Source organism: Crocuta crocuta, unplaced genomic scaffold, assembly GCF_008692635.1.
Source record: "Crocuta crocuta isolate KB4526 unplaced genomic scaffold, BGI_CrCroc_1.0 scaffold20, whole genome shotgun sequence".
Classification (NCBI taxonomy): domain Eukaryota; kingdom Metazoa; phylum Chordata; class Mammalia; order Carnivora; family Hyaenidae; genus Crocuta; species Crocuta crocuta.
Genome location: NW_027527932.1, coordinates 7,836,352 through 7,854,721, shown reverse-complemented (window position 1 = coordinate 7,854,721; position 18,370 = coordinate 7,836,352). Strand labels below are relative to the sequence as shown.

Here is an 18,370-nt window from a genome sequence, read left to right as displayed (position 1 = left end):
TGTATTTATGTATGTTTTATTTATTTATCTATTTATTTATTGGCAAGGGGTGTGGGGAGAGAACTTAAGCAGGCTCCATGCCCAGCGCAGAGCCCCAAGTGGGACTAGATCTCACAAGTATGAGATCATGACCTGAGTTGAAATCAAGAGTTGGACGTTTAATTAACTGAGCCACCTAGGCACCCCTATGATGGGATTTTCAGTACAGATGACCACTTCAATATGGCAAAATAATCTATGATGAATGAATTTTAAAAATAGCTTTGTAAAAGAATACAAGAACACCAATCCAAAGGGATACATGCACCCCTATGTTTATAGCAGCATTATTTACAATTGCTAAGATATGGAAGCAAACCCAGTGTCCATCAGTTGATGAATGGATAAAGTAGACGTGGCATATACTCACCACGGAATATTATTCAACCATAAAAAGAACGAAATCTTGCCATTTGCAATGGCACGGACAGAGCTAGAGAGTATAATGCTTAGTGAAATAAGTCGGTCAGAGAAAGACAAATACTATATAGTTTCACTCATATGTGGAATTTAAGAAAACAAAACAAGACAAATAAGCAAAGGGAAAAAGAGAGAGAGAGAGAAAGAGAGAGAGAGAGATTGGAGAGAGAGACAAACTGACTCTTAATTATACAGAACAAACGGATAGTCACCAAAAGGTGTGGGGAAAGGGTGAAATAGAAGGTGGGGATTAAGGAGTTCACTTGTCCAGATGAGCACAGGGTGATATATGAAAGTGTTGAATTACTATATTGTACACCTGAAACTAATATATAACTGTATGTTAACTAACTGGAATTAAAATTAAAGCTTAAAAAAGTAGCTTTGTAAAAATTATAAATACCTGGGAAAATGGTAATTTAACAACAGAGATGATTATTATTTACACATCAATGTTCTATATTATAAAATAACCAGTAACACTAAATCCAAACTTAAGAAATAATATCTACTAAGGAATAATTATTTGCTTGTCACAAGTGTCTTTACGTGTATTTCAGTGTTCTTTTGAAATAGGGAGCACCCCTTGCATATTTAAGAAGTAACTGAATTGGCAACATATTATTCACATATTTGTTTTCCAGGAAGATAGTCTCTTTCAAGTGAGATTCTCTAGAATGTACATAAACAACTTTGTTCCAGAAAAGTCAGCTGAGGAGTGTTTTAAGTGGTGGTTTCACTGTTCAATAAAACATTGTTCATAATCTTGTTGATGCAAAACCATGAGGAAGGAAATGTGTTCCGGAATGAAGGCCAACATTTAAAGAGTTGAGGGCAGTCTGGTTAGTCATGTGGCTGGGATTTTAAAAAGGAAGAGGAAGTTACATAATTCAACAGAGCAAGTGACCTGTAAGTGGTCAACTTTTTTGTCTTTATGGGAAAATTAAACCTTTAGAAATAGCAAGAATGCTAATTAGGAGAGTACTATTCATTATTAGTATTTCAAGAACCTTAAAAAGACAAAGTTCTCAGGTATTAAAATTGAATAAAAATATGTCATAATCATTTTTATCTTTACTCCTCCCCATAAGCAACATTATAAATCAGGAAGAGATCCAAGAGACAATTTTTAAACAAGAGAATTATACTTTAGGCATTGCATGGAATATAAAGAGATTTTAATATATAGTAATATCTTTGATTAGGCATACCCTACCATATCATTGTTAGGGTATATTCATATTTGTGGATCTGTTTTTGTACCAAACCACTCAAAGCCCAAAGAAAGTTAACATGTTCTGGAAAACGACTACATTATTGCCTGTAGCTACCCTGTGATCATGGTTTGGGCCTAAACTAATCAACAATATGGTGATCCTACTATGTCTACATAAATATTATTCAAAGATGAGTCATGTAAAGTGATACGATTATATTTTTTTCTTGGTCAATTTGCCTCATTTTTTCCCACTGGTCTGTACTCTGATTTCTTATGAATTCATCTCCCTTCTCCCAGAAGCAGGAATCTTTTGCCATGTTCAGATACATTACTTTGCTTGGAGACACTCCACCTAGAGCCTGCTATCATCGTTTGCAACGGTGTTCCCCCTCTCTGGTCCTGTTACCTAGCTGCCACCGCAGGCTCTGCCTTCAACAACATCTTTCAACAATGTCTGCCTCTTACTGGTGCGGAAGCCTCTGCATTGTGGGAAACTTCTTGCCCCCTTTGCCTTGTTATATTCTTAAGTTTGTGCAGAAAATGCACATTTAATTTGTCACTTCCTGTCAAAGAGAGGATGAGAGATAAACTTTATGATTGATTCTTTATAGGATATACAAAAAAGTCTTCATTCTATCACACTTGAAATGGTCTTGTTTGGCTCGGTATAGACTTTTTAGTTAGAAATCACTCTCCCTTAGAATTTTGAAGGTATGGCTCCATTGTTCTCTAGCTTCAAGCACTTCTGTTGGGAAGTCCAATCCATTCTGATTCTCAGTCATGAGCACAGGACATGTTTCTTCCACCTTGGAGACTATGCATGAACTCAGTCTTCAATGCCCTCTCCTCCTTAGACTTGGGAGCCAGGGGCTGAAAGTGCCAACTCTCTAATCACAAGCTTGGTCTCTCTGGCAACCAGCCTCCATCATGAAACTATCTAGGGCTCCTTCCCCATCCAGCCATTACCCACCTCATTAGCATAACTAGTCATTAGCAATAACAAGGCACATATCACTCATGAAACTTAAAGGGTTTCTGAAGCTCTGATCTAGGATCTGGGGACAAATACTAAATATATATATACACACACTACATACTGTCCTATGGCTTTTGACCAACGCATAGTGTCATTGTCTACCATTATGGTATCATACAGAAGAGCTTTACCACCTGTGTTTTACCCACTTATCCTTCTTGTTGTTCCCTAAACTTCTGGCAGCTAATATTTACTGCCTCGGTAATTGTACTTTTTCCATAATGCCATATAGTTAGAATCATACAATATGTAGGCTTTTTAGACTGGCTGCTTTCACATAGCAATATGTGAAGGTTAGGTTTCCCCTACATGTTTGCATGACTTGATAGCTCATTTCTTTTTATTGCTGAATAATATTCCATTGTATGGATGTGCCACAGTTCATCTATCCATTTCACTTATTGAAAGATACCATGTTTGCTTCCGGTTTGGGGCAATTATGAATAAAGCAGCTCTAAATATTCACGTGTAGGATTCTGCACAGGCATAAGTTTTCCACTCATTTGAGCAAATATCCACAAGTGTGATAACTGGTTCATATACCAAGACTATGTTGATCTGTGTAAGAATATCCAAATGGCCTTCCAAAGTAGATGAACCATTTGGCACTCTAACAATAAATAAGCATTCTTGATGCTCCATGTCCTCACTGGCATTGGGTGTTGTCGGTAATTTGGATTTTAGGCTTTCTAATGGGTCTCTAGTGCTATTTCATTGTTGTTTCAATTTGCATTTCCCTAATGTCCTAGGCTATTGAGTCTCTTATCATTCACTTACTTGCCATTTACATATCTTATTTGGTGAAGTGTCTGTTTCAGATCTTTTGCCCAGTTTTAAATTGGGTTGTTTTCCTATTATTGAGGCTTAGGTGTTCTTTGACTATTTTGGATACCAGCCCTTCATCAGATATGTATTTTGCAAATATTTTCTCATAGTTTGTAGCTTGTCTTTTCCTTTTCTAAAGTGTCTTTCACCGAGCAGAAGTTTTCAGTTTTTATGAAGTCTAACTTGTCAATTCATTCTTTCATGGATTATCTTTTGGTGTTGTATCTAAAACTTAGGACCAAACCCAAGGCCACCTAGATTTTCTCCAATGTTATTTTCCAGAAGTTTAAAGTTTTACGTTTTAAATTTAGGTCTATGATCCATTTCAATTTGTTTTGCAAAAGGTGTAAGGTCTATGTCCAAAAAATTTTTCCTTTGTCAGGTGGAAGTGCAGTTGTTGAAGCGCCATTTAAAAATTTTTTTAAAAATGTTATTCATTTTTGAGAAAGAGAGGAGAGACAGAGCACAAGCAAGGGGAGGGGCAGAAAGAGAGAGAAAGAGAGAGAGAGAGAGAGAATCCAAAACAGGCTCTAAGCTGTCAGCATGGAGCCCAACTCAGGGCTCAAACCCATGAACCGGGAGATCATGAGATGAGCCAAAGTCAGCTGCTTAATCAACTGAGCCACCCAGGCGCCCCTTCCAACACCATTTGCTGAAAAGACAATTAGCACCTTTGGCAAAGATCCATTGAACTTATATATGTGAGTCTATTCCTGGCCGTTTTCTGTTCCACTTTCATCTATTTTTCTAGTCTTTTGACACTATTACACTGTCCTGATTACTGTAGCTTTACAGTAAGTTTTGACATCACGCACCGTCAGACCTGTGACTCTTCCTCTTCTTTATTATTGGCTCTCCTGGGACTTTTGTCTTTCCATAAAAACTTTAGGATTAGCTTGTTGATGTCCAAAAAATAACTTGCTGGGACTTTGACATCATATCAAATTTATTGAGTTGGGAAACACTGAAATCTTACAATATTCAATCTTCCCATTCACAAACATGGAAAATATTTCCGTCTATTTGGATCTTCTTTGATTTCTTTCATCAGAATTTTATAGTTCTCCTCATATAGATTTTGTACGCATTATGTTAGATTTACACCTAAGTATTTCATTTTTTGTGCTAGTATAAGTGATATGGTGTCTAATTTCAAATCCCAATTGTTCATTGCTGTAAAACATAAAAGCAATAGGCTTTTGTGCATATTAACCTTGTATCCTGCAGGTTTGTTATAATTGCTTACATTTTAGGGGGTTTCCTTGGTTAATTTTTAAAATTTTCTACATAATCATGTCACGTGTTTATTATTACGAAACAGATAGATTTCCTCCTTACCAATCTATTGCCTCATTATTTTTAAATGTGTTTCATTAGCTAGACCATAAACTCTCTGAGGGCAAGTTTTCTCTCCTTTACTGACCAACTCTTTTATGCTCAGATTTTTATTAGTTTTACCAGAGATGAAAGTATTGTGGCACTAAATAACTTGGCTAGCAATAAAACGCTTCTAGGTTAATGCTATGTTGCCAAGTACTCTGCTCCTCTACGGAATACGGCAGGTAACTTGGTGCCTCAGTTTCTCCGTCGCTAACAGGGATTAGTTCCGTACAGACTGATGTAACTGATGGACTGAAGACCACGGACGGCAGGTTCTTCGGACAGTGCCCGGAACACCGCCCTCAGGACACACGGTTTTTCGTCTCTGCATTCAGGTACGGGTTTCTACCTTCACGCAGCGCCACACACAACCGTGAACGCCACTGAACTTTCGCTCAGACGGACAAAGAGTAAGAAAAGCCAGAGAAAGAAGCGGTAACAAGGAGGGCAGGCGTTGCGAAGGGTAAACGGAAGCGAAGCTTCTAAGCCTGTGAGCGGCGAGGTGAGGCGAGCGGGGAGAGACGAGCAGGACTCCGGCGGCGGAAGCCCACACGGCGCCGGCCAGGACGTCTCCAAACGGTGCGTTCTCTTCAGGACGCCGTCCGGACTGGAGGCGACGCGAACCAAATGCCCTGAGCGCGACGGACGCAGCAGAGAGCAGGGNTCGGGCTCTGGGTTCTGGTCCCTCCTGGCCGAGCTCCCTGGGGACCGGGGCGGGCCGAGCCGGGCTGTGGACTGTACTCGGTCACCTTCCTGGGTGGCTGGGTCGGAACGCCCTGGATGTCGGAGGAGGAAGGAGGTGTTGGTTGAGGGGGGCCGGGCCTTGACTTTGTGGAAGGGGGTGGGGAGAGGTTAGGCGCCGCGCGTATTTCTGGAGAAGTTGGAGGAACGGGAGAAACGTTCCAGCTGGGTGTGTTCGGAGGGAGCCAGCCCTCGAGACGGCATGACTCATAGTTTTCATTTGAGGATTTCCTTGTAATAACGGGAAAGTGAGGGATCTGTGGATGTGGAAAGTTTCCTGTGCGCTAAAGTGGAGTTAATTAATCGTGGAGCCTTCCGGCCTGCCGGTTTTCGGAAGGGATTTCTAGGATGTCTCGTCTGCGTGTACTGTCTGCACACGCGTTTATCGTGATCTCGTTCCTTGTGCAAGCACACTGCTTTGGTTTACCAAATTCTCAACATCTGTTTGTTTGGGGGGCAGCTGGGTGTGTCAGCCCGTTAATCGTGGGACACCTGATTTGCGCTCAGGTCGTGATCTCTGTTGGTGGGAACAAGCCCCTGGCCCTGCTGCGTGCGGACGGCGGGGAGGCTGCTTGGGATTCTCCCTCCCCCTCTCTCTGCCCCTCCCCCACTTGGGCACTCCTTGCTCTTCTTCCTAAATAAATACATTAATTAAACTTAAAAATTTTTAAATCTGCTTGTTAGAGAAAACAGTTGATCAAAAAGGAAAAAGTTACATTGACAGCAGCTGCGGGCTGTTAGCTGTCTCTCCGGTATATGTAAGCGATTAGTGTTAAATTCAGATTTTTCCAATCTTTAGCTTTTCTGTTGAGGGCAAACAGTAAAGAAGTTTTGTTTTGCTTTGTTTTTTTTAATATTTTCTGTTACCCATTTAGTTCTAACAGCTTTTGTTCGTTAAATAGTACGTAAATATTATGGATCAAGTGGTTTGTGCCACAGAATGAAATGCTCGGGGAATAGTCCGTTAAAATCCAGATTTAACTTTGACAACGTTAATTTTTAGTTATTTTGAGCATTAAAAGGATATAAAAGTATGACCAGAAGAGGATGAACTTACTAGGAGTTGGCAGTTGAATGTACTCCTTAATAGAGCCCTTCCTTAAATTAAACATGAGTCAGCTAGTTTCTTTCCTGTTTTTGCCAGATTTAGGTACCGTTTTTAGGTGGTAAATGCCAAGATTTTCTTTAAAAAAAAAGTCTCCCCTGAACTACTTTATTTTTAAAAGATTATTTATTTTGAGAGAGACAGACATTGTGAGTGGGAGAGGGGCAGAGGGAGGTGGAAGAGAATCCCAAGCGGACCCTGCACCGCCAGCACAGAGCCCAGGTCAGGGCCTGAAACCACGAAACTGAAATCGTGGCCTGAGTTGAAACCAAGAGTCAGAACTTTAACCAGCTGAGCCACCTAGGGGCCCCTTTTCTTGAGCTTTCGATTATAGCCATTCTGATAGGTGGTAGGTGATGTCGTAGTTTTGATTTGCACTTCCCTATTGAGAGTGATGTGGACTGTCTTTTCATGGGTCTGATGGCCATCTGGAAGTCTCGGTTGGAGAAACGTCTGTTCACGTCTTTTGTCCATTTTTTTAATCGGATCATTTGTTCTTTGGGCTTTGAGTTGTATGAGTTCTTTATGTGTTTTGGATACTAATTTTTTTTTTTTATCAGATCTGTCATTTGCAATATCTTTTCCCATTCAATAGGTTGCCTTTTAGTTTTGTTGATTGTTTCTTATGCTGTGCAAAGACTTTTTGTTTTGATATAGTCCTGATAGTTAATTTTTGCTTTTGGTTCCTTTGCCTCTGGAGACGTATCTAGAAAAATATTGCTATAGCCCATGTTAGAAACCATTACTGCTTGGGCTCTCTTCTAGGATTTTTATGGTTCAAGTCTCACATTTAGGTCTTTAATCCGTTTTGAGTTTATTTTGTGTGTGTGGTGTAAGAAAGTGATTCAGTTTCATTCTTTTGAATGTGTCTGATCAGTTTTCCCTCAGTACTTGTTTTTTGTTTTTGTTTTTACAGCAGCCGTCCTAATGGGTGTGAGGAGGTATCTCCTCGTTTTGATTTGCATTTTTGTAATGATTAATGATGTTGAGCATCTTTGCATGTGTTTATGGCCATTCTTGTATCTTATTTGTAGAAATGTCTCTTGAAGCCCTTTGCTAGTTTTGTTGGCTTTTTGTTGAGTTTTAGTAGTTCTCTAAATATTCTTGGTATTAATCCCTTACCGGATATATGATTTACAAATATTTTCTCGCATTTTATGTGTTGGCTTTTTTGCTCTGTTGATGGCATCTTTTGATGTACAAAATCTTAAAAGTTGATGAAGTCCGATGTGTATATTTTCTTTTGTTACCTGTGCCTTGATATCATGTCCAAAAAATTACTGCCATATCCAAATTCATGAGTCTTTTGTCCTATGTTTTCTTCTAAGAGTTTTATTGTTTTAGTTCTTAAATTTAGGTCCTTTATCCATTTTGAGTTAATTTTTGTAAATGGTGTTAGGTAAGGATTCACCTTTATGCATTAGCACACAGAGATCTAATTTTCCCAGCACCATTTGTTGAAAAGTCTTTTACTCAGTGAATGATCTTCGCACTCTTGTCAAAAATCATATGACCATATATTTGAAGGTTTATTTCTAGGCTTTCTATTCATTTCCATTGATCTGTATGCTATTTTGCTGATACCCTGCTGTTTTGATTACTGTAGCCTTATAGTAAGTTTTGAAATCAGGAAGTGTGTGTCTTCACTTTTGTCCTTTTTCAAGATTGTTTTGGATATTTGAGTCCCTTGAGATTCCATATGAATGTTAGGATGGGTTTTTCTATTCCTGAAAAATACTCATTTGTGATTTTGATAGGGATTGCATTAAATCTTGAGATCACTTTGGATGATATTGACATTTTAAGAATATTAAGTCTACCAATCCATGAACATGGGATGTGTTTCATTTTATTTATATCCTCTTTGATTTCTTTCAGCAGTGTTTTGTAGTTTTCATTGTACAGTCTTTCATCTCTTGATTGACAAATTAATTAAATCCCTAAGTATTTTATTCTTTTTGATGCTATTGTAAGACAATAACAATCTTCAGATTGTTCATTTTTCATGTATAGGAATGTAGATAATTTTTGTGCAGTGACTGTATCTTGCTACATTGCTGAATTTATTCTAACAGCTTTTTCTTGTGTGTGGAGTCTTTAGAGGTTTTTATACCCTACACATATACATCATATAATATGCACAGATCATTTTCCTTCTTTTTCAGTTTGGATGCCTTTTATTTCTTATTTTTGTCTAATTGCTGTCCTAGAACTTCCAGTACTATGTTGAATAGAAATGGAAAAAGTGGGTTTCCTTGCCTTGTTCCTCATCTCAGAGGAAAAACATACAGTCTTTCACCACTGACTATGGTGTTTGGTGTTGGGTTTTCATGTATGGCTTTTAATAATGGATGTAGTTTTCTTCTATTCCTAATTTGGTGAGTGTTTTTATCAGGAAAGCCTGTCGAATTTTATCAAATTTTTTTTTTTTTTTTTTTTACTGCATCAGTTGAGATGATCATGTTTTTTTTTTTTCCCTCCTCATTTTGTTGATGTGACCTATTACATTCATTAGTTTTGGTATGTTGAACCACCCTTGGATTCCAAGAAAAAAAATCCCACTTATTGAAAGGTGTATAATCCTTTAATGTGCTGTTGAATTTCATTTGCTTGTATTTTGAGGATTTTTGCGTCAGTTTTCATAAGGAATGTTGGTCTGTAGTTTTCTTTTTTGGAGTGACTGTCTGGCTGCTTTGATATCAAGTTAATGATGTCCTCAGAGAATGAGTTAAGAAGTGTTTCCTTCTCTTCAGTTTTGAGAAGGACTGGATTTCCTTTTTAAATGTTTAGAATTCACCAATGAAGCTTCAGGGTTAGGGCTTTTATTTGTTGAGAGATACGAGATTACTGATTTAGTCTTCTCACCTGTTTCAGGTATATTCAAATTTTGAATTTAATTGTGATTTAGTTTTGGTAGGCTTTTATTTTTGCAGAATCAATGTTAATAGTCCCATTTTTTGATTTTAGTATTTTGAGTTTTCTCTATTTTTTAGTCTGTCTAGCAAAAGGTTTGTAAGTTTTGTTGATTTTCTTCAAAGACCCAACTTTCTGGTTCATTGATTTTTTTCTTTTCCCCCTCCCATTTTTTGAGTTCTCTAGTTCACTTATCTCTATTCTGATCTTTATGATTTCTTTACTTCTGCTAGCTTTGGGCTTAGTTTGTACTTCTTTTTTTAGTTCTTTAAGTTCCCTCTTACTTGTAACACATATATTAGTATATTTTATACACTGCTCTAAATCAGTTAATGATATTTTAGACCTCTTTCAATGTTAGCGTATATATAGAACTTCCTCCTTAGAAGTCTTTTGCTAATGCAGTTGGTGCTTCAATGAATAAGTTTTTACATAAGTCATTCTTTATATGCAAATATTTTTGTGGACTGAAGACGTGAAGTAGTATTGCACTCTGTTCATAATTTTGGTAGATACTGCAAATTTCTGTCTGGAAATTGCCCTAGTTTACACTTCCACTAATAATGTATGAGTGTATCTCACTTGATCTTAGCCACAAGACTGAGAAGCAATGTATCAGTGTTTCTCAGAACCTTACTATCAGAGTGTTGTCAGACTTCGGATTTTTGCCAGTCCAACAAGTCAGATATGTAACCCTATGGGTAAGAAAAAAGTATTCTACATAACAGTAGACTTTATATGGCCACATTTCACAATGGCTTATCATGAGAATCTCCTTGGATAATTATTAAAAAGAAGAGTTCCTAAGTCCTCCCATGGTCTGCGTCAGCCTGGGAAGCTCTTTTTACCTATTGCCCAGGTAATTCCATCTGATGATTAACCAAGTTTGAGAACCATCACTCTATAGCCATTAAGGACTTTATCAGAGTGAGTTCATTGACACCATTTATGAACCATATATAATACTTATTAATCCTCAGTGTACTGTAATACATGGTCATCGCCATTTACCATCTAAGCCCAATGCACACTTCTTTTATTTTTTATATTTTAGTTCACCTTATGAAAAATTTGTAGAAGTAAAAGCAAAGGGACAGTGAAGCACAGTTTTACCAGAAACACGATTTTACTAACAACTGGACATAAGAAACCCACATTTTATTCTAAATTTTCCTGGATTTGAAAGCATATAAAGCTGAAATGGGCAACATCTTTTGGAATACAACCAATTGCTCATCAACTATCATGCATGAAATTAGCATGTGTCCATCTTATAAATATTGTTTCCATTTCAATATGTATGTGATATGTTCTCGCTTATCATTACTTTCGGTTCTCCTTCATGAAATTTGTTGTCAAAACAATACTGATTCTAGTTCCTAAATACATCTCTAATAGATTCTTTCATTGCCATCTGGTAATTTTTGTATTTGCATTCTCAAAATGCAGTACTTTTGCAAATATTAATGTCCCGTTATTTTATTGAGAGGAAGACCATCTTTGTTCTATATTTGCAGAGAATTTTCATTTATACTTTATATTATAACATCAATCAGGATAATTTGTTGAGTTTTATAAAGTTTCTCTACATTAGTTTCCTTCTAGTCATCTTTGTTTAAACACCAACCTTCATTTGGCCATTTAAAAGCCATATCAAGTAAATTTTGGTGCACAGATATAAAAGAGTAAAAAGATGGCAATATTTTAGTAAAACTAACTGAGTGACAAGTCACATTTCTTTATTAGAGGTATATGTTTACTTATTCTTAAACTTGAAGAATTGCTGTTAGGATATTGTCATCTGAAAACTCATGGTCTGTGATTTGCTTATGTGATCAATTTCCTCCTTACTATAAGAGTCTATAGTAGAGCTCCTTGTCACTTTGTGTTGTCTTCTGATTTGTCTAATAAATATCTTCCTCCTTCAGTTTCCTGCTCTTTTCCATCGTGGGTGAAAAGTGAAAAATCCAAAGTGTTCAAGGGATACTTTTTTTAGAAAATAAGCTACAAATGTGGTGTCTAAAGAGTATATATATTTTTGAAAGAGGATGCAATACTTGGGCCAATACAAACTGAAGGATGAAAGAGTGCAGTTATTTTACTACTGCATCATTCTAGGTGATCTTTTTATTATTTCAGCATAGTGGGGGGTAACTGGTGAATTCTGATGAAATAATTTGTAGATTGATGAAATAGGTGTTTTAAGACAGAGGAAAATAAATTCACTAAAATCAGTTCACTAAAGAATAGATGTTAGTTTTATTAAAAAGTCCATGTGAGCCCTTATTAAATTTATAAGATAGAGTGATTTTCCTCCATTTAAAGGTTTTTCTTCCTCTTTGTTCTTTATAAGATCTGCATGAAACAGAAAAAGTCACTAAATAGAACTAGAAAAAAGGAACTCAGAAATTAAAATTGGGTCCATTGGACCCTGATGGTACACAGTGTTGAGGGCAGATTTCTGAACCCAACTCCAGACTTGACTGCTTCACTTTCTGGGCTAGGAATCTGGAATCTTTGTTAACATTTCTAGTTTATCATTAATGGACTTTAAACTTGAAGAAATGCTGGGTTAGGACCTTAAGCTGATTTTTATTTGCTGTTTTATGGTATTATAGTAGTCTCACCTTAATCTGCATGTTCAGGTGTGGTCTGGAAACAGATGATTCTTCTCTGATGTATTATCAGAAGGTCTGTAGTCGCCTAACATTAGGTCACAATGCCTGTGTCATTCACCTCACCTCATCCATTTTGTTACCTAACATCATAAGAAGGGTGAGTACAGTGCAAAGGATCTTTAGAGAGCGAGAACACATTCATGTCACTTTTGCAGTATGTTTTTATAATTGTTTTATTGTTAATTTCTTAGTGTGCTTGAGACTTTGTCATAGGTATATATGTGTAGGAAAGAGTGTGGTACATATAGCTTCAGTACTATAACTAGTTCACATACCCACCGGGGGTCTTGGAATGTGTCCCTTGTGGATAAGGGGCTGTAAGTGTACTTTAGGTGACTTTACTGATGTGCATTTGTTGTTTCTTGTGCTAATTAAAAATGTTTTGTACCATATTTTATTTTACAGTAATTGTAAGCTAATTAGGCTACTTCTATGTTTAAATAAGGGAATAGTTTGATATGCTGCCTTCCTATGAAAATAACTTATGGGACTAGAACATTCAAGGCCTTTGCTGTTGACGAGTTCCAGGAATATAGTTTGTGGTGGCAGATATTTAAGAAACAAATGGGTTCTAAAAATTTGTTCCTTGCTTACAAGAAAGAGACTTTGTTGATACACTGTATCATACATTAAGTTGAGACCCTGGAAAGCAACTTAAGTTGGTGGCAGAGCTGAGACTTAAGACTTGGCTTCCACCCCCCCAACTATATTTTTTAATTTAAAAAAATTTTAAAGTTCAGATGCAGTAGACATATGTCATCGTTAGTTTCAGGTGTGTAAAATAATGATTCTATATTTGTACATAATGTGAAATGATCACAATAAGTCTGATTAACAGCCACCACTACACGTAGTTTTTTCCCCTTGTGGTGAGAGCTTTTAAGATTCACTCTTTTAGCAACTTTCAAATATGCAGTATAGCATTATTAGCTTCAATCATCATACTGTACATCACATCTTCAGGACTTAACTTATTTTGTGCCTTTTGACTCCCTTCACCCATTTTGCTCATCCCTTACCTCCCCCCGCCTCTGGCAACTATCAGTCTGTTCTCTGTATCAATGAGGTTGTTGTTGTTGTTGTTTAGATTCCACATATAATCAAGATGATATGATTATTCTCTTTGACTTTTTTCTTTCATGTAGCATAATGCCTAAAAGGTCTGTCTGTGTTATTGCAAATAGTAAGATGTCCTATTTTTTATGGCTGCCACATATCCATTGTGTGTTTGTGTGTCTTACATTTTCTTTTCCATTCCTCTACTCATGAATGACAAGATTTCCTTCTCTGTTATGGCTGAAAATATTCCGTTGTGTACATATACCACATTTTCTTTACCTATTCACCCACTTATGGACACTTACGTAGCTTCTGTATTTTGACTTTTAAATAGTGCTTCTTTGAACATGGAGGTACAGATATCTTTTTATGTTGGTATTTGTGTTCAGGTATATACTCACAGGTGGAATTGGTGAATCATGTGGTAATTCTGTTTTTAATTTTTTGAGAAATCTCTGTACTGTTTTCAACCGTGGTTGCACCAATTTACGTTCCCACCAATTATGCACAAGGGTTTCTTCTTCTCCATATCTTCACTAACACTTATTTCTTGTCATTTTGATAATAGCCATTCTAACAGGTGGAGACGATATCTCATTGTAGTTTTGATTTGCAGCTCCCCGATGATTAATCATGTTGAGCACCTTTTCATATACTTGTTGGCCATTTGTATGTCATCTCTGGGATAATGTTTATTCAAGTCCTTTGCCCATTTTTTAATCAGGTGTGTGTGTGTGTGTGTGTGTGTTGTATGAGTTCTTTATTTTGGATATTAACTTATCAAATATATGACATGAAAATATTTTCTCCCATTTTGTAGGTTGCCTTTTTGATTGTTGATTGTTATCTTTGCTCTGAAGTTTTTAGTTTTCTTCCCACTTATTTATTTTTGTATTCTTGCCTTTGCTCTTTGCTTTTGGTGTTACATCCAAAAAATCATCATCAAGATGAATGTAAAGGAGCTTAACATCTATATATTAAAAAAAAATCTTTTCCTAATGTTTATTTTTAAGAGAGAGAGAGAGAGCGCACAAATGGGGAAGGGACAGAGAGAGAGAGAAGGAGACACAGAATCCAAAGCAGGGTCTAGGCTCTGAGCTGTCAGCACAGAGCCCTACGTGGAGCTCGAACTCAGGAACCACGAGATCATAACCTGAGCCAAAGTCGGATGCTTAATCGACTAAGCCACCCAGGTGCCCCTAACATCCATATTTTTTTTTCCTACAGGCTTTCAGGACTTATGTTCAAGTCTTTAATCCATTTTTAGTTGATTTTTTGTATGATATAAAATACTGGTCCAATTTCATTGTTTTGCATATGTGTCTTTCAGTTTCCTTAGCACCATTCATTAAAGAGACTGTCTTTTCTCCATTGTGTGTTCTTGGCTTCTTTGTCATGAGTTAATTGACCATGGGTTTATTTCTGGGCTCTTTTTTCTGTTCTATTTCTCCATGTGTCTGTTTTTATGCTAATAGTGTACTGTTTTGGTCACTATAGCTTTGTAATGTAATTTGAAATGTGGAAATGGGGAAACCTCCAGTGTTCTTGTTCTTTCAGGATTACTTTGGCGTTTTGGAATCTTTTGTGCTTCCATACAGATTTTAGGATTACTTATTCTGGTTCGTTGAAATGCTGTTGGAATTTTTATAGAGATTCTGTTAAATCTGTAGATTGCTTTGGGAAATGTGGACATTTAGCAATATTCTTTCAGTCTATGAGCACAGAATATCTTTTCATTTATTTGTATCATTTTCCATTTCTTTCATCATTGTCTTATATTTTCAGTATATAGGTCTTTCACCTAATTTTTAGTTTCTTAGTGTATAGAAATGCAAGTGATTTTTGTTTATTAATTTTTTTTATACTGTAACTCTACTGGACTTGTTTATTCGGACAGTTTTTTGATGGAATCTTTAGGGTTTTTTTTAAATATATAATATGTTACCTACAAATAGAGACAGTTTCAGCTTCTTCTTTTCCAATTTTGATGCCTTTTTTTCCCTTGCCGAATTGTTCTTGCTAGGACTTCCAGTACTGTATTGAATAAAAGTGGCAAGTGAGCATCCTTATCTTTACATTTTTACTCCCCCCATTTTATATTTTTGATGTCATAATTTACATTTATCTATTATTATACTTATATTTTAATTTTTTTAGCATTCATAATAGCTTTGTAAGTGATTACAGCTTTATAGCTTTAGATTATTCAGAATTTTACAATATATTTACTTTTACAAGTGAGATTCATACTTTCTTACATTTTCCTATAATTAGCTCCTTTTGGTTTCTTGTTAGATTGATCTAGTGGTGATGAACTACATTAGCTTTTGCTTGTCTGCAAAACCTGTTATCTCTCCCTCAAATCTATAGGACAGTCTGGTAAGTAGAGTATTCTTGGTGGCATTTTTTTTTTTCTTTTAGCACTTTATATTATGCCACTCTCTCTGGCCTACAAAGTTGCTGCTGAAAAGCTCTGTTTGTAGTCTTACGGGGACGCCCTTGTACGTAACAGGTTGTTTTCTCTTGCCACTTTCAAGATTCTTTGTCTTTGTTAACTTTTGACATTTAACTATAATGTGTTTTGGCATGGGTCTCTGTGGGCTCACGTTATTTGGAACTTTTTGGACTTCTGGACTTGGATATCTGTTTCCTTCCCCAGCTTGGGGAAGCTTTTAGCCATTATTTTGTTAGAGAAGTTTTCTGCCCCTTTCTCCCTTCTCCTTTTGGGACCCTTATAACGGGAATGTTGATTTACTTGATGTCCTGTTCGTTTCTTAAGCTATCTTTACTTTCTCTTTTCTTTCTTCCTTTCTTCCTTCCTTCCTTCCTTCCGTTTTTGTTTCTCTTCCTCTCTCTTTTTTATTTTCCACTCTGATTGGTTTAGTTCTAGTACTCAAGTTCACGGAATCTTTGTTCTACCTCATTTAGTCTGTTGTTGTGTTCAGTTCTTATGTTTTTCAGTTCTGTGATTTCTGCTTGGTACTTTCATGTATTTTGTCTTGAAGTTCTCACTTTTTCATCCATTGTTCTCTAGAGCTGGGTGAGCATCAGTATGACTTATTTTGAACTCGATCAGGTGAAGCATTTATCTGTATTTCATTAAGGTCTTCTACTGAGGTTTTATCTTGTTCTCTTACTTGGAACATATTCCATTTTCCTTGACTTTCTGTTGATTTCAGTGATCAGATTAAAAAGCCATCGCTTAGTTTTGAGTGACACTTCACTTTAAGAGATGAACCTCATCAGTTAACTCTGATTGAGCTGTTCTTGTCTCTCATAGCTTTTCAGTTGTCCAAATGGCCTACTTTATTCTTAGTTGTTACTGGTAGTTGAGGGTGTGTCAAGATCCTTCAGTGTTCCAAAGGACCTCAGCGAGCACCGGTGGGAAGCTAGACCCTCAGGCAGCAGCTCTTAGTCTGCACACGTGTCCCCTTCGGGAGGAGATTTCTGTGGGCTCATTCTGTGTAGAGCCCTATGGTGATAGCCAGCTGTTTTTGCTTTTAGCTTTTTTGTATTGTTTTGTTTTTGTCTTTGTTACAGGCCTGTTGAACCTGTGACTGCAGCTTCCGGGCCACCAGTGCCTGCTTAGCCAGGGGTGTGCCAGACCTGTACACTAGCTCCTTTCTTGCAGACACCAAACGACCTGCAATGAGGCGGAGGGAGAGTTCACACGTGGCATCCAGTGGCCTCCCCAGTCTCTGGAGAGAATTGTAGTCAGTCCTAGGTGTGTGTTTATTTAGAAACCTGTTCTTCAGGTCACAGCTATGAAGATAAGCTAATAGACTTCTTTCCAAGAAACACCGGGGGTGCACTTATTCCAGTCTGCTGTCTCTGCCGTGTGCCCTGGGGAAGAGCGCCTGTTAACAGCTGTTTCTGTTTGTACCAGTCTTACGGGATTCATGAGCTTGAGCCTTGCTGGCCTCCAGAGCCAGGCAGGCAGGGGCGTCTTCTGGGCAGCACCTACAGATGCTAGGGCCCCGGGCCTGCTGCACGGCAGTTTAACAGCAGTTATTCTGCAGTACCGAATTTTCATCATCCTGAGATTTAGGGTAATAGCTCAGATTAAATAAAGCAAGCAAACGTTATTTTAACTTAAACAGTCACACCATTTTTGAAAATGGAGACCAGGTATGGAGATTGGTTTGATTGAGTGAGGTCAGCAACTCCGAAAATGGCGTGTGTTGCCATTCCCGGGGATATTATCTGGAAGTCCTTACTAATGTGTTTCCTGTTTTATTAACTAGAGTGTTGAAGCGAGAAGGCAGATTAACTAGCTGTTCTGAAATGTCCGATATGGCATTTGAATTATGGAGAATTTTAGTCCGCACAAATATAAAGACTCCAAGGAAGTTACCCTGACTTGCCCTGACGAGATGGAAAGTCAAATGGGAAACTGGATACTGAGGCAGAAGAGTAGGGTAGTTTTTACTTTTAGATGTTCTAAAAAAACCCCTGGCACTATCCCAAGCTCTGAGAAACCTCTTAGTAGAAACTAATTTTGGGGGTTATTTTCTAAGGCTTAGGATGCAAAGGATCCTTCATTATGCATGGAGAGAGTTCAGAGCCCGTGAGGTTGCATAGCGTGGGCCAAACCCGGTGTAGGGGTAAGTGGAGAACACCAGTTCTTCTCGGGCATCAGACCGGTGCAGCAAAGCTGCCATAGTCGGGGATGTTGTGCCAGACTCTTCGAGTAGAACGATGGCAAGATGTTTGCCTACAAATCTCAGTCAGTAGGATGTGTACCAGTGGATTCTCAGCTGCAGAGGAGGCCTAGAAACAAAGTTGTGTAGTCATTACAATGATAGTGTGTGAGGGGCCTTTTAAGAGAAAGTGAAATGAGAGTTCACATACTGATGTAATTAGAATTATTTTCACAATCCCCTTAAATCTCATCATTAGTCATTCTGAAATTCCAACCATACTTGAAGGATTTTTCAAAGATAGCTTTGTAGTTT

General features: G+C 37.5%; 1 protein-coding gene across 1 annotated transcript in view; it reads left to right on the top strand.

The window, feature by feature from the left end:
* The first annotated feature begins 7,194 nt into the window (after window positions 1–7,194).
* SDCBP (syndecan binding protein) overlaps window positions 7,195–18,370 on the top strand; it is a 34,352-nt gene continuing 23,176 nt past the window's right edge. The window contains exon 1 of the mRNA XM_077751821.1: window positions 7,195–7,216. The gene's annotated coding sequence lies outside the window, so the exon portion shown is untranslated. The remainder of the gene's footprint in view (window positions 7,217–18,370) is intronic.